Source organism: Urocitellus parryii, unplaced genomic scaffold (genome assembly GCF_045843805.1).
Source record: "Urocitellus parryii isolate mUroPar1 unplaced genomic scaffold, mUroPar1.hap1 Scaffold_292, whole genome shotgun sequence".
Classification (NCBI taxonomy): Eukaryota; Metazoa; Chordata; class Mammalia; order Rodentia; family Sciuridae; genus Urocitellus; species Urocitellus parryii.
In genome coordinates, this window is record NW_027552732.1 from 27,845 (window position 1) to 40,848 (window position 13,004).

Genomic DNA, 13,004 nt, shown 5'->3' on the forward strand with positions numbered 1-13,004 from the left:
ACTCACTGAGGATATTATATGTCCCCTTATATGTGTCAGAGGACTAAGTGATGATATCAATTTTAAAGATATCAGCATGGATATCAATGTGTCAGATAACTCAGTGTGAAAATGTCAGAGGCATCAGTAACATATTATATGTGTAAAAAAGAAAATATGTGTGCCACAGGTCTTTTCAGAGCCTCAGTGAGTATACTGTATCTGGTAAAAGGCTACAATGAAGATTCTATATTTAGTGTGACAGGACTCGATGTGGATATTACATGAGATATAGAACTGAGAGAGGATGTTATATGTGTTAGAGGACTCAGTGAGCACATTATATGTGTCAGAAACCTCAGTGAGAAGATTGTATTCTTTAGAGGTTGTATGTGTGGATAGTGCATTAAACAGAGGCCTCAGTGAGATCATTATATGGGTTAGAGGCCTCATGTGAACATGAATATTTGTTATAAACCTCAGTGAAGTTATCATATTAGTGCCACAGCATCAGAGAGGACATTATAGGTAAGGGACCTTAAATTGCATATTGTATGTCAGAGCACTGAGTGAGGACATTATAGATGACATAGGCCTCATTACATGAGTGTCAGAGGAATCAATGAAAATGTTATATGAGTGTTACAGACCTCAATGAGTATATTCTGTAAAATGCCTCAGTGAGGCATTACATCTTTTACATAGATGGAGCTTCACTGAGGACATTATATGAATATCAGAGAACTCAATTAGAATTTTATATAAATGTGAAAGCCCTGAGAATATTATGTATATCAGAAGTTTCAGTCCTCACTGAAGTCCTTATTGTTTGTTAGAGACTTCAGTAAGCATAGTAAATGTGTTAGAGTCTACAGGAGGATATTATGTGTCAGAATCCAGAGCAAAGCTATTCCTGAGTGTGTGTATTATATGTATTATAGCCTCAATCACACTGTTATATGACTATGAACAACCTTATATGAGAAAAATATCTGAGTGGAAGAGGCCTTGTTGAAGGCATTGCTTGTGTTTGAGATCTCAGTATGTTCAATCTATGGCTCAAAGGTCTCAGGAAAGAAATCCTATGTGTCAGAGGCCTCACAGAAGATAAAACAGGAATGCCAGGGCTTATGAGTGAGAACATTAATTGTGTTAGAGTCCTCAGGGAAGAAGGTATATTAATGTCACATACTTCAGTGAGGGTATTACTGTGTTGAAGGACTTGGCATTTGTGCTGCTTGGGTGAAAGTCCCAAGTGGAGCTACAGTCTGTGTCAGAGACCTCAAGGAGACACTTAAAAGTGTCAGAGGACCTCAGGGATTTATGAGGCCTCAGGGAGTATATTATATATGTCAGAGTCTTCAGAAATTTATTACATGAGCCCAAAATCTCATTGAGGCTATTAACTGAGTCAGAGGACTCAACACTGGTACTTCATTGTTGTTAGAAGTCTCAGCAGAGGTTAAGATTGCTTTTTAGAGGGGTAAAAGAAAATATGTTTTCCTGAGGCCACTGTGATGATACCATGAGTCAGAGGCTTCAGTGTGGGCAGAACACATATGTGGGTAGAACATTTTATGAAGATTTCATAAACCTCCAGGGGGATTATGATGGAGTATCTCAGAACTCAGTGAATAAAATCTATTAGTGTCAGCAGCCACATGAGGAAATTTATGCATTGAAATCTTCTATGAGTATATTGTACGGGTTCAGAACTCTCTGAGAAAATATCATGATTCTAAATGCTGTGAGTGTGGATATTTAGAGCATCTTTAGGAAGTTGCTTACATGGTGTCTGTATAATCAATGAAATAAAATATGAATATCAGAGGCCGAAGTGTGTATAGGATGCAAAGTCAGAGGAGGACCTATTGTGAATATCCTATCAGGGATAAGACCACCAGAAGGGTTTCTATTTTGAGTAGTCACCATCAGAACAGGGATATTACATGGGTCATAGTCATTAGTGTGCCAATGGTAAGAGTAAGAGGCCTTTGCAAATACAGTATATGTCTTCGATATTTGATGTGGAAAGTTAATTCCAGAGTGAGGCTATTAGTTGAGTTTCAGCAGTTTCAGCAGAATCACATAGTGACCCAGAAATCAATAATAAAATATTATCCAGCTACAGGCCTCATTGAGGATGCGTCAGGGGCTTCATTGAGATTAATCAATGATTGCCACAGGACTCAGCTAGGGTATTGTCTCTGAGTTCTCAGTGAGTTGAATACATATGTCCAAGAACTCAATGTATATAATATGTTTCAGATCCCTCAATCACACTATTACATGACTATGAACATCCTCAGTGAGGAAAATATCTGACTGCAAGTGGCTTAGCTGGAGGCATTGAATGTGTTTGAGATCCTAGGATGTATTAATCTATGCCTCAAAGATCTCAGGGAGGAAATCCTGTATAAGAAGTCTCACATAGGATGTGACAGGAGTTCCAGGCAACTCAGTGAGAACTTTATGAGTGTTAGAGTCCTCAGGGAAGAGGCTACATCAGTGTCACACCCTCACTGGGGATATAATTGTGTCAAAAGCCTGAGCATTTGTACTGCTTGGGTGAGAGTCCTGCATGGAGAGTGTCTGTGTCATAGACCTCAAGGAGACACTTAAAATGTCAGAGGAGTCTGTGTTGACAGAAAGATACTGTCTGAGCCCTCCATGATTTTTAAATATGACTAGAGAATCAGGATCTCTGCCAGTGAGGCTCTTAGTTGTGTCTGAGCTCTCATTGAGATATTAACTGAGGGACAGACAGAAGGTAGAGGGAGAATATTATCTACATACAGCAAGCCTTTGTGAATATGTGATGTAAGAGTCAGAGGCAACTGGGAGGAGAGGACATGAGTGTCAGAGCCCTGAGTGAGTTTATTATACATGTGACAGAAGAATTTATGGACTCAGTGAGATGATCAAGGAATTTCAGAGCCCTCAATAAGTACACAATATTGAGTGTCAGAGGAGGACTCATTGAGGATATTTCCTGAGTGTTGGGGACCTCCATGAGAATGTTCCATGAGTGCTGAAGGCCTGAATGAGGACATATATGTGCTCTAATAGGAAGAGACCTGTGCTAGCCTATTATGTGTGACAGTGCCTTCATATGGACATTTAGTGTCAGAGTCCAGAGGGAGGCTATCACCTGAGTGTCTGAATCCTCATTGAGACTGATACATTTTTCAGAAGATGTACTGAAAATATTTGGTCAAAGTCAGAGGCCTTAATAAGGATGTGATAGGTATCAATGTCTTCATTGAGATTATTTTGCTATTACTATTGGTCTCAACCAGGGTATTTTCTCTTACGAGGCCTCAGAGAGTTGAGTATATATGTTAGAGACTAGGGGCAGAGAATGTAGGTATCATAGCCTCACTCACTCTGTTATGTGAGTATGAAGGTCCTTAGTGAAGAAAATTTTCTGACTAGGAGAGGTTTATTTAGAATAGTTTCCTCAGTAAGTATACTTTAGAGATTAAATTTCTAGTAAGTTTTTTTTAATTTTTTTTTAGTTATACAGGACACACTAACTTTATTTTGTTTATTTATTTCTATGTGATGCTAAGGATGGAACCCAGGGTCTCACACGTGTAAGGCGAGCACTCTATCACTGAGCCACAACCCTAGCCCTCCAGTGAAGAACTTCTATGTGTCAGATGTCTCATTGAGAATAAGGGTAGGAGTGCCAAGGTACCCAGTGAGGGACACTGTATGTGATGGAGTTTTCAGGGTTGAAAGTACATCAGTGTGAAAGGCCTCAGTGAGACTATGAAATGAGTATCAGAGGCCTTAATGACTACATATTACATGGAAGAGGCTTTACTGAGAAGATGATTTTTCTCAGACTGGTCAGTGAGGAAAATATGGGCTCAAATGACTCAGTCCCTCGTCTACAAAGGTTGGAGCCCTCTGTGGGGATTTCATATGTGTCAGAGACCTCAATGAGACACATGCATGTGTCAGAGGACTCATTGTACATACTATGTAACCTTTGGAGGTCTCAGTTATATTTTGAATATCTATCAGAGCATTAATCTGTGCAGACAACAGGTATCCCAGAGCACTTGGTAAGATAGTACTTCAGTGTTAGAGGTCTTATGGAGGTCATTATCTGAGCTTTAGAAGCCTAAGGGTGGATATTATATTCATTTCATTGTCCTGCATGAGAATGATATCCACTGCAGAGTCCTCAGGCAGTATGTTACCAGTGTGAGTGGACTCAGTGCTATATGATGTGAATGTGAGAGGCCTCATGGAGGAATCATGGGAGTTTCAGAAGAGGATACATTGAGGATATGATATGAGTATCAGATACCTGCTTCAGGCTATTATAAAAGTGTCCAAGGCCACAATCATTATATCTTATGTGTCAGAAACTTCAGTGATAACACTGTATTTTACATAGGCCTCTGTGAGAATATTGTAGGTAGAGGAGGCTTCTCATAGATATTAAGTGTCAGAGTCTAGAGCCAGGGTGTTACCAGACTGCCTGAGGCCTCAGTAACAATGTGAACATGACCAAGGTCACAGTTTAGATATATTATTGATGTCAGAGGCCTCTGTGATGATGTGATATGTGTCCAAGGCTTCAGTGAGAATGTGATGTGTTTGTTACAGACCTCACATTGGATATTATACTTCATAGAAGCTGCAGTAAATTTACTATACCTGTCAGAGGCCTCAGGTTTCACTTATGGAAAGACGCCTCCATAAGTATATGATGGCTGTCAAAAAGATTCTAAGTGGAAGAGACCTCTGTTAGTCAATTACATGTGTCAGATGTCTCCAATACTACATCATTAATACTAGGGGCCTCAGTAAGCCTCTTATAGGTCCTGTAGGTTGCAATGTAGATACTGTATGTGTCAAGTCCTCAGGGAGTTAGAGGCCTAAAGGAGTATATTATATCTGCCAGAGGTTTAAGGTAGGATATTAAATGCTCCTGACTCTTCAGTGAGGCTATTAATTGAGTCAGTGGATTCAGCATTGATACTTCATTGCTGTCAGAGTCCTCAGTGAGGACACTATTAGGGTCACAGATGTCATTGAGTCAGAAGTCTTAGTGACAATGGAGGATATGTCAGAGGTCTGAGAATATCACATGCTTCTGAATCTTCAGAGATAATATTTTGTGTGTCAGAGGCCTCAGCAAGTATATGGGCTACAGGCCTCAGTGTTGATATTACATGAGCATCAAAAGCCTGAGGGAGGAGGCATTGAATGTGCCCTGAGGGAGGACATTTAAAATGTGTCTGAGGCCTAGCTGAGGATAGTTTGCTTGTTGAAGGGCTAAGAGAAAATATTGATTTGTCAGAGGCCCCAGGGCAGATACCAGGTGTTAGAGGCCTTAGTGTGGGTCAGTGTGAGAACCCTGAATGAAGATTTCAAATATTTCAGAAGCCTCAGTGAGACTACAATGTTATTATCACAGGACTCAGTGAATATACTAGGTTAGTGTCAGAGGACAAGAAAGGACCTTCTATACATCAGAATCCTCTAGGAGTTTATTATATGGATTTCAAAGACCTCGGGAAAGATATCATATAATTCTTGGAGCTGTGAGTGGGGACATTTTAAGTTTCAGAGTCCTCAGGAAGTTGATTAGGGGTGAACGTACCTTCAGTGTGATTGCATATGAATGTCAGATGCCTTAGTGAGAATGGGATATGAATGTCAGAGGAGGCATGGAGGATATCCTATCAGGGTAAGAGACACCCAGGAGAATTCTATATAAATAGCATAGACCAAATGTGGATATTGCAGGGGTCAGAGTCCAGTGTACCTATGATAAGAGTAGGAGGCCTCTGTAATCCTATCATATACCTTAGAATCTTCATGTGGATATTTACTGTCAGAGTCCAGAGCAAGGCTATGAACTTATAGTCAGAAGCCTCAGTGAAAAATCATACATGTGATCCAGGACTCTGTGAAAACATTATGTCCAAGTCAGAGGCCTCAGTGATAATGGGTCAGAGTTTTCATTGAGCTTACTCCATGATTGCCACAGGACACAGTTAGGACATGTTCTGTGTTCAGGGCCTCAGTAAGTTGTTAATATGCATCTGAGGACTCAGTGTGGATAATATATGTGAGAGAACCCCCAGTCACACTAATATATGATGTAAACATCCTTAGTAAGGAAAATATTTGATTGGAATAGACCTTGTTGAAGGCATTGCATATGTTTGACATCTTGGTGTGTATAATCTATGGCTTAAATGTCTCATGAAGGAAATCCTATGTATCTGAGGCCTCACAGAAAATATTATGGAAGTGCCAGACTACTCAGTAAGAACATTGCATGTGTTAGAGTCCTCAATGAAGAGATTATACCACTGTCACATCCCTCAATAGGATATTACAGTGTGGAATGCCTCAGCATTTGTACAGCTTGGGTAAGAGTCCTCTGTGGAGTTATTGTCTGTGTCAGAGACTTCAAGTGGATACTTAAAACTGTCATAAGGATCTGTGTTGATAGGAAGGTACTTTCAGAGTCTTCAGTGATTTTTTTAATATTTTAGACAATAGGGGTCTTTGTCAGTGAGGCTCTTAGGTGTGCCTGAGTTCTTGCTGATATATACACTGATGGCCAAGAGGATTGAGGATATTTTTTGAGTCTCACACGTCTCTATAAATAAGTTGTGTAACTGTCAGAGGAACAAGGGAGGAGAGGATATGAGTGATAGAGATCAGAGTGAAGATATTGTACACTTAAGAATCCTCAATAAATAGAATAGGAGTGTTTATGGACTCAGTGAGATAATCAAGAAATGCCAGAGACCTCAGTGAGTATCTGATGTGTCAGAGAAGGACTCACTAAGGACATTACATGAGTGTCAGAGACCTCCATAAGAATGTTTCTTAAGTGCCATAAGCCTGAGTCATGACATATATGTGCTGTAATAAGAAGAGGACTCTGTTAGCATATTATATGTGAAAGTTCTTTGAGGATCAAAAGCCTGAGTGAGAATAACACATTTGTTAGGGGACATACTGAAGATATTCTGTCAAGGTCAGAGGCCCCAGTGAGGATGTGATATATGTCAGACTTCACTGAGTTTATTTTGTTATTACCACATGCCTCAATTAGGATTGTTAAATATTTGTGTCAGAGGCCTCAGGGTAGATAGTATAAGTGTCAGAATCCTCACTTACTATTTTATATGACTGTGAGGTGAAGAAAACTTCTGAATAGTAGAGGCCTTCCTGAGGATTTTATCCTCAGTGAATATATTTTAGGGCTCAGAGTTCTCAGTGAGGAAATTCTATGTGTCCAGAGGCCTCCTTGAGAATAATGATGGCAGTGCCAGGGTGCCCAGTGAGGACATTGTATGTGATGAAGTTTTCAGGGTAGAGAGAATATCAGTGTGAAAGGCCTCAGTGAGATTATGAAATGAACACCACAGGCCCTTGTGATGATCTAATATGTGTAAGAAGCCTCATTGAGAATAGAATCTCTCTCAGAGGTCAGTGAGGAAAATACAGGCTCAAATGACTCATTCCATACTGTACATAGGATGGAATCCTCAGTGGGGATTTTATATGTGTCAGAGACCTCAATGAGACATATATGTCTCTGAGGACTCATTGTACCTCATGTTACCTACAGAGGCCTCAGTACTTTTGGTTGACTCTCAGAGGGTCTAAATCTGTGTGGACTTCTGGTGCCCCAGAGCACTCAGTGTGATATTCCTTGAGTGTCAGAAGCCTTGATTAGGATATTTCTGAATGACAGAAGCCTCAGGGTGGATATTATATTGATTTCACTGTCCTGTATGAGGATTATAACCATTTCAGAGTCCTCAGTAAGAATATCATTAGTGTTTTGGGGCTCAAATGAGATAGGGTGTGAATGTCAGAGGCCTCAGGGAGGATTCATGTTGGCTTTAGAGGAAGACTCACTGAGGATGTGATTTGAGTGTTAGAAACCTTTCTGAGGCTATTATAGAGGCTTCACATAGATATTAAGTGTCAGAGTCCAGTGCCAGGGTATTACCAGAGTATCTGAGGCTTCACCAACCCATACCCTTGAATGGGATCAATGTCACAGTACAGATATCCTGTTCATGGCAGTGGCCTCAATGAGGATATGTGGAAGATTCTTCAGTGACAATATAATGTGTTTGTTACAGGCTTCACTTTTGACATCATATTTTGTAGAGTCGGCAGTAAACTTACTATACTTGTCAGAGGCCTCAGTTTTCTCCTATAGAAAGGGACCTCTGTGAGTACATGATGGCAGTACCAGAGGCATCAAGAAGACATTCCAAGTGCAAGAGACCTCTGTTATCCAATTATACATCTCAGATGTCTCTAATACTTTATTGTTAGTATTAGAGACCTCAGTATGACTCTTATAGATACTGTAGGTGTCAATGTAGATATTAAATATTTCAAAGACCTCAGGAAGTTAGAGGCCTCGGGGAGTATATTATGCCTCTCAGATGGTTCAGGGAGTATTTTAAATGCACCAGCCACCTCAGCAAGGCTATTCCTGAGTCAGATGTCTCAGTACCAGTACTTCATTATTGTCAACAGCCTCAGTGAGGATACCATTAGGGTCACATGCCTCAGTAAGAATACTAAATGCATTTGAATCCTTAGTGACAATGGGACTTGTTTCAAAGGACTTATGATATCATATGTTTTAGAGTCTTCTCTGAGAATATTATAGTTGTCAAAAGAGTCAGTAAGTAATATATTATATGTCAGAGCCCTCAGTGAAGACAGTGTCTTTTTAAATAGTTTCATGTGTTTAGTGAGAGCTCTGAATAAAAATATTATTGTGTTTCAGAGGCCTCAATGTGGTTTTTCTTATTTGTCACAGGCTCTCATGGATATTTTATGACTGACACAGGCCTCAGTAATGATATTGAGCATGTTAGAAACCTCTGTGAGGACATTATATGTCAGAGCCCTCATTGATTATATGTGTAGAGGACTCATTGAAAATATTATAGGTGTCAAAGAGCTTAGTTTTATGTGAGTTTTAGAGATCTTATTGAGAATATTTTTATATGACATAGGCTTCCACAAGGATTTCATATACGTGTCAAATGCCTCAATGAAGATATTATATATTTCCTAGTTCTCTGTGAGGATATCTTATGAGTTTGAAGGTTTGACATGTTATTTTCTAGGGGTCTCCATGTGTATGTGATATCAACCAGTGGTATCATTAATGATATTTATTGATAACAAACTCATACTATTTCAGTGCATACTATATATGTTAGAGTCTTCATAAGGATATTATATTGTATTTAAAGCCTCAGTGAAATGTTTTATAAGTGTAAAAGGCCTAATTGAGGGTATTATACTATTCTTTCCTGTTAAAACAAAACGGGAAACGAATGGTCAAAGCTATTCCCAAATGCTTCAAGCAGGAATGAAGTAAGCAGCAAAGTACTATAGAGTTGGATAACAAATAAAATCTTGGAGTAAATATCCAGATGCTCATTTATTTACAAATAAATGACTAAACAGATAAACAAAAGAGGCTAAATAAAAACCTCTCATCTGGAATTTCACGTAATTGAGGTGGACATTTGGCCCTCAAGGAGTTAGGCCTAACTTCCCACTCCTTAAGAGGGGCCTCTGCATAGTGACTTACTCCAAAACAATATATATATATATATATATATATATATATATATATATATATATAGAGAGAGAGAGAGAGAGAGAGAGAGAGAGAGAGAGAGAAACATAACTTCACAGTGAGAAATCTGGTAAACACTACATCAGTCAGGTGAGCACCTTGAGGATATGAAATGAAGAACAGCACTTCATCTGTAATCTGCTTTCCCCATTCCATAACCTGTCTACATATGAGAAAAACATCAACTGAAAATCTAAAAAGTACCTGACAGGTACTCCTCAACTGTCAGGTCCTCCTTAACCATCAAGGGCATCAGAGAAATTAAGGTCAGAGAAACTGTCGCCATGAAGAAAAGCCTATGGAGACAGGATGACTGTCTTGCGGGATCTTAGATGGGGTCCTGGAACTGAAAGAGGGTGTACTGAGAATCCAAAGGAAACACAGACATTAGTTAATAAGAGCATATCAGTATCTGTTTATCATGAAAAATCATGTATGAAGTTAACACATCTGAGATAGCTCACGTAAGTCATAAGAGAAAAAAACTGTGTAGAAGTTACATAGTAGATCTCTGCATTTTTTTGCAATTTCTGTGTAAACATAAAACTTCTCTAAAATAAAATCTTAAGATATGGCTATATTATTCAAATACCTGCTCATTTAATTACTCAGAATGTCAATTACTAATAATTGACATTCTTAACTAGTTCTGCATTTTGTTAAGAGCATTTATAACAAAAATGTGTCAAACTAACATAATGTAAGATAAATACTTATTTTATATGTTTTATGTTAAAGTAATAATATGTTTAAACTTATCATTATTTATTTTGCTATTGCTAGGTTATGGATTTTCTCTCTAAAAATTTCAAAACTTTAGAGAAAAAATCTACATTTTAGAGACACTATTTCAAGTCATGGTTGAACTTTTTCAAAAGAGTCATGATAAAAAATATGTTACAAGAGCAGATTGATTCATTGTGAATGAATCATTGATCCCAAGGAATTCTTATCTTTCGTTTGTTTCTATGTATACCCTTCAACAGTAATAGCATCAAATATTTGCCACTAGGAAAAATATTTAAACGAAAAATGTAAACAGAATTTGTGACAATAACTTATGATGCTTTCTAAAAAAAGAAAAATTGAAAAGAATATCAGAGTCAGTTTCCTCCATGATGTTCTTCAGAAGTGGTAAAACTAGAGAAACTTCAATGGAAGCATGGTTTATGAGTGATCTTAGATATTCTCGTGTTTTACGGGGAAATTATATTTTAGAAATCATAAAAAATATTGGCTGCCCAAACTCTTGAATGTTTTCAAATGTAGTTGAATTTCTATGTAAGTTTCTCATTGATATAGCTAGTCATAAAGCTAATAAAAACAAAGAATCTATGGGGCCGGGATGTAGCTCAGTGGTGGCATACCTTATCCAGAATTCAGGAGGCCCTGGGTTTGATCCCTAGCACCACAGTTTTTTTTGTAAATCAGTGCCTTATTTGTGTAATCAGATAGAAAGTGAACAATCACCACTCTTAGGAAAATGTTAAGTCTGAAAAACAGTTAAGAATCAAAATACTCTTACAATAGAAATAGCCTATTGTGACCAGACGTGTCATATCATAAAGTACATTCACATTATACTATCAAAATATCAGAATCAAAATACTCTTACAATAGAAATAGCCTATTGTGACCAGAGGTGTCACATCATAAAGTATATTCACATTAAATATCCTCTCAGAACAACAACAAAAAAACTTTGATGACCATTTAGAAGGAGAAAATGGCTATAATATAGATTAGAAAATTATTAAGAAATTAGGAACATGAGGTGAGGGCCTGTGGGCATGGAGAGCGGCTCGCCTAGGCTTGGCGGGTGGAAGGGTCCCTCCTGCAGGGTTTGTGGAGTGAGCTGGGTGCACAGGGGTGGTTGTGTTGTGTCCCCTCTGGCTGTCCGTCTTGAGGAAGAGCTGAGTGGGCGGGAAGGATGGAGGACCAAGGGTAGTTGTTGTGGAGGTGATCTGGGTGCTCCGAGGCCCTCATAGGAGGAGTGACCCAGGAATCCCCGAGTTCAGGAAGCTTGGGGGTGTGGAGAGGAGAAGCCCATCCTCAACCAACGCCAAGTGCTGGGCGGATCTGATGTTGGGCTGCAGAAATGCTCTGTGTGGTGGGTGGGGTGCTGGTGGTCTTTTTCCTCGGCCCATCTAGCACTTTATGCACTCGAGGAAGTGAAAGGGGTGCAGCCTCCGGGCACCTCTTCAGCTCCCTTGTGACCTGCCCTGTAGGGTACCCTGCAATCATGTAGGAATAGGAGACGCTGGCAGAGCTTTACACTCAGGACAGCAATGATGACACTGAAGATGTTTCATTGTTTGATGCAGCTGACAACTAATAGGCAAAAAAAAATCTAAAATCCAACATCCAGTGGCATCATTTTTCCATTTGTTCTTCTGAGTCTGTGCCATTATAGTCTATCTTCTCTGTGAATTGCTCAGCAGCAGCTTTATTGCTTGTATGCTGACAATTATCTTGTTGTCACGTGACTTTTGGGCAGTGAAGAATGTCACAGGTAGAGACTGATGGTAGGCCTTGGGTGGTGGAATCATATTGATGAGGATGGAAAGAGTCATTGGGTGTTTGAGTCCAGGAAGGCATCTCCTCAGGAGAATAAAACTGTTTCAGAAGCTGAATCAAGAATCTTTTGTTTAGGACTAATTGCCTGTCCAGTGCTGTGGGTGATATTTGCCTTTAGTGCTCTCTTCTCCCTCAGATCAAAATGGTTGGCATGGTTACCATGGGTGTGGTGCTACAGGGTGCCAACCTGTATGGTTACATTAGGTGCAAGTGGGCAGCCAGAAGAATTTAACCAGCATGGCTACCTGGTATCTTGGAATGCAGTTTTTAAGACAAAACACCAGAAATGAACAGACTTCTTGAATAGAGAGAAAATTATGTTTTCTGTGATATTGGGGAATGGCTGAAGAGATTCATGATCATGAATTGTTTAGAACTCAGTCCAGTGTAAAAAGGAGCATTGATTTTTGTTTGTTTGTTTTGTTTTCACTTGCAAAGTTACTATAAAAACTGTTTTCTTTTTTTAAACAAAGTTTTAATTTTCTTTTTCTAGTATTTGAGGCTGGGAAGTATGATATCATTAAGAACATTGTCAGAATTTATTTTATGGTGTACATATGTATGCATATAGTAATGTATCCGTATATCCCAAATTAATGTGTTAGTTTACATATGTTACAGAGATATTTGCATTTTGATCCATAGAATATAGGATGTTCTTAATCTATCTCAAAGGTATGTGTGTTTACATATTACTTCTATAGGTTATTTTCAGAAATAAGTTGATTTCATGATTAAGAGTAAACACTTGGTTTCTGTATGAGTTAAAAAATTGTTAATA

At 38.8% G+C, this 13,004-nt stretch overlaps 1 pseudogene; it reads left to right on the top strand.

Annotated features, from left to right (window-relative positions):
* The first annotated feature begins 12,103 nt into the window (after positions 1-12,103).
* On the top strand, positions 12,104-12,526 carry LOC144251915 (Golgi apparatus membrane protein TVP23 homolog B pseudogene; annotated as a pseudogene).
* Positions 12,527-13,004: the final 478 nt, after the last annotated feature.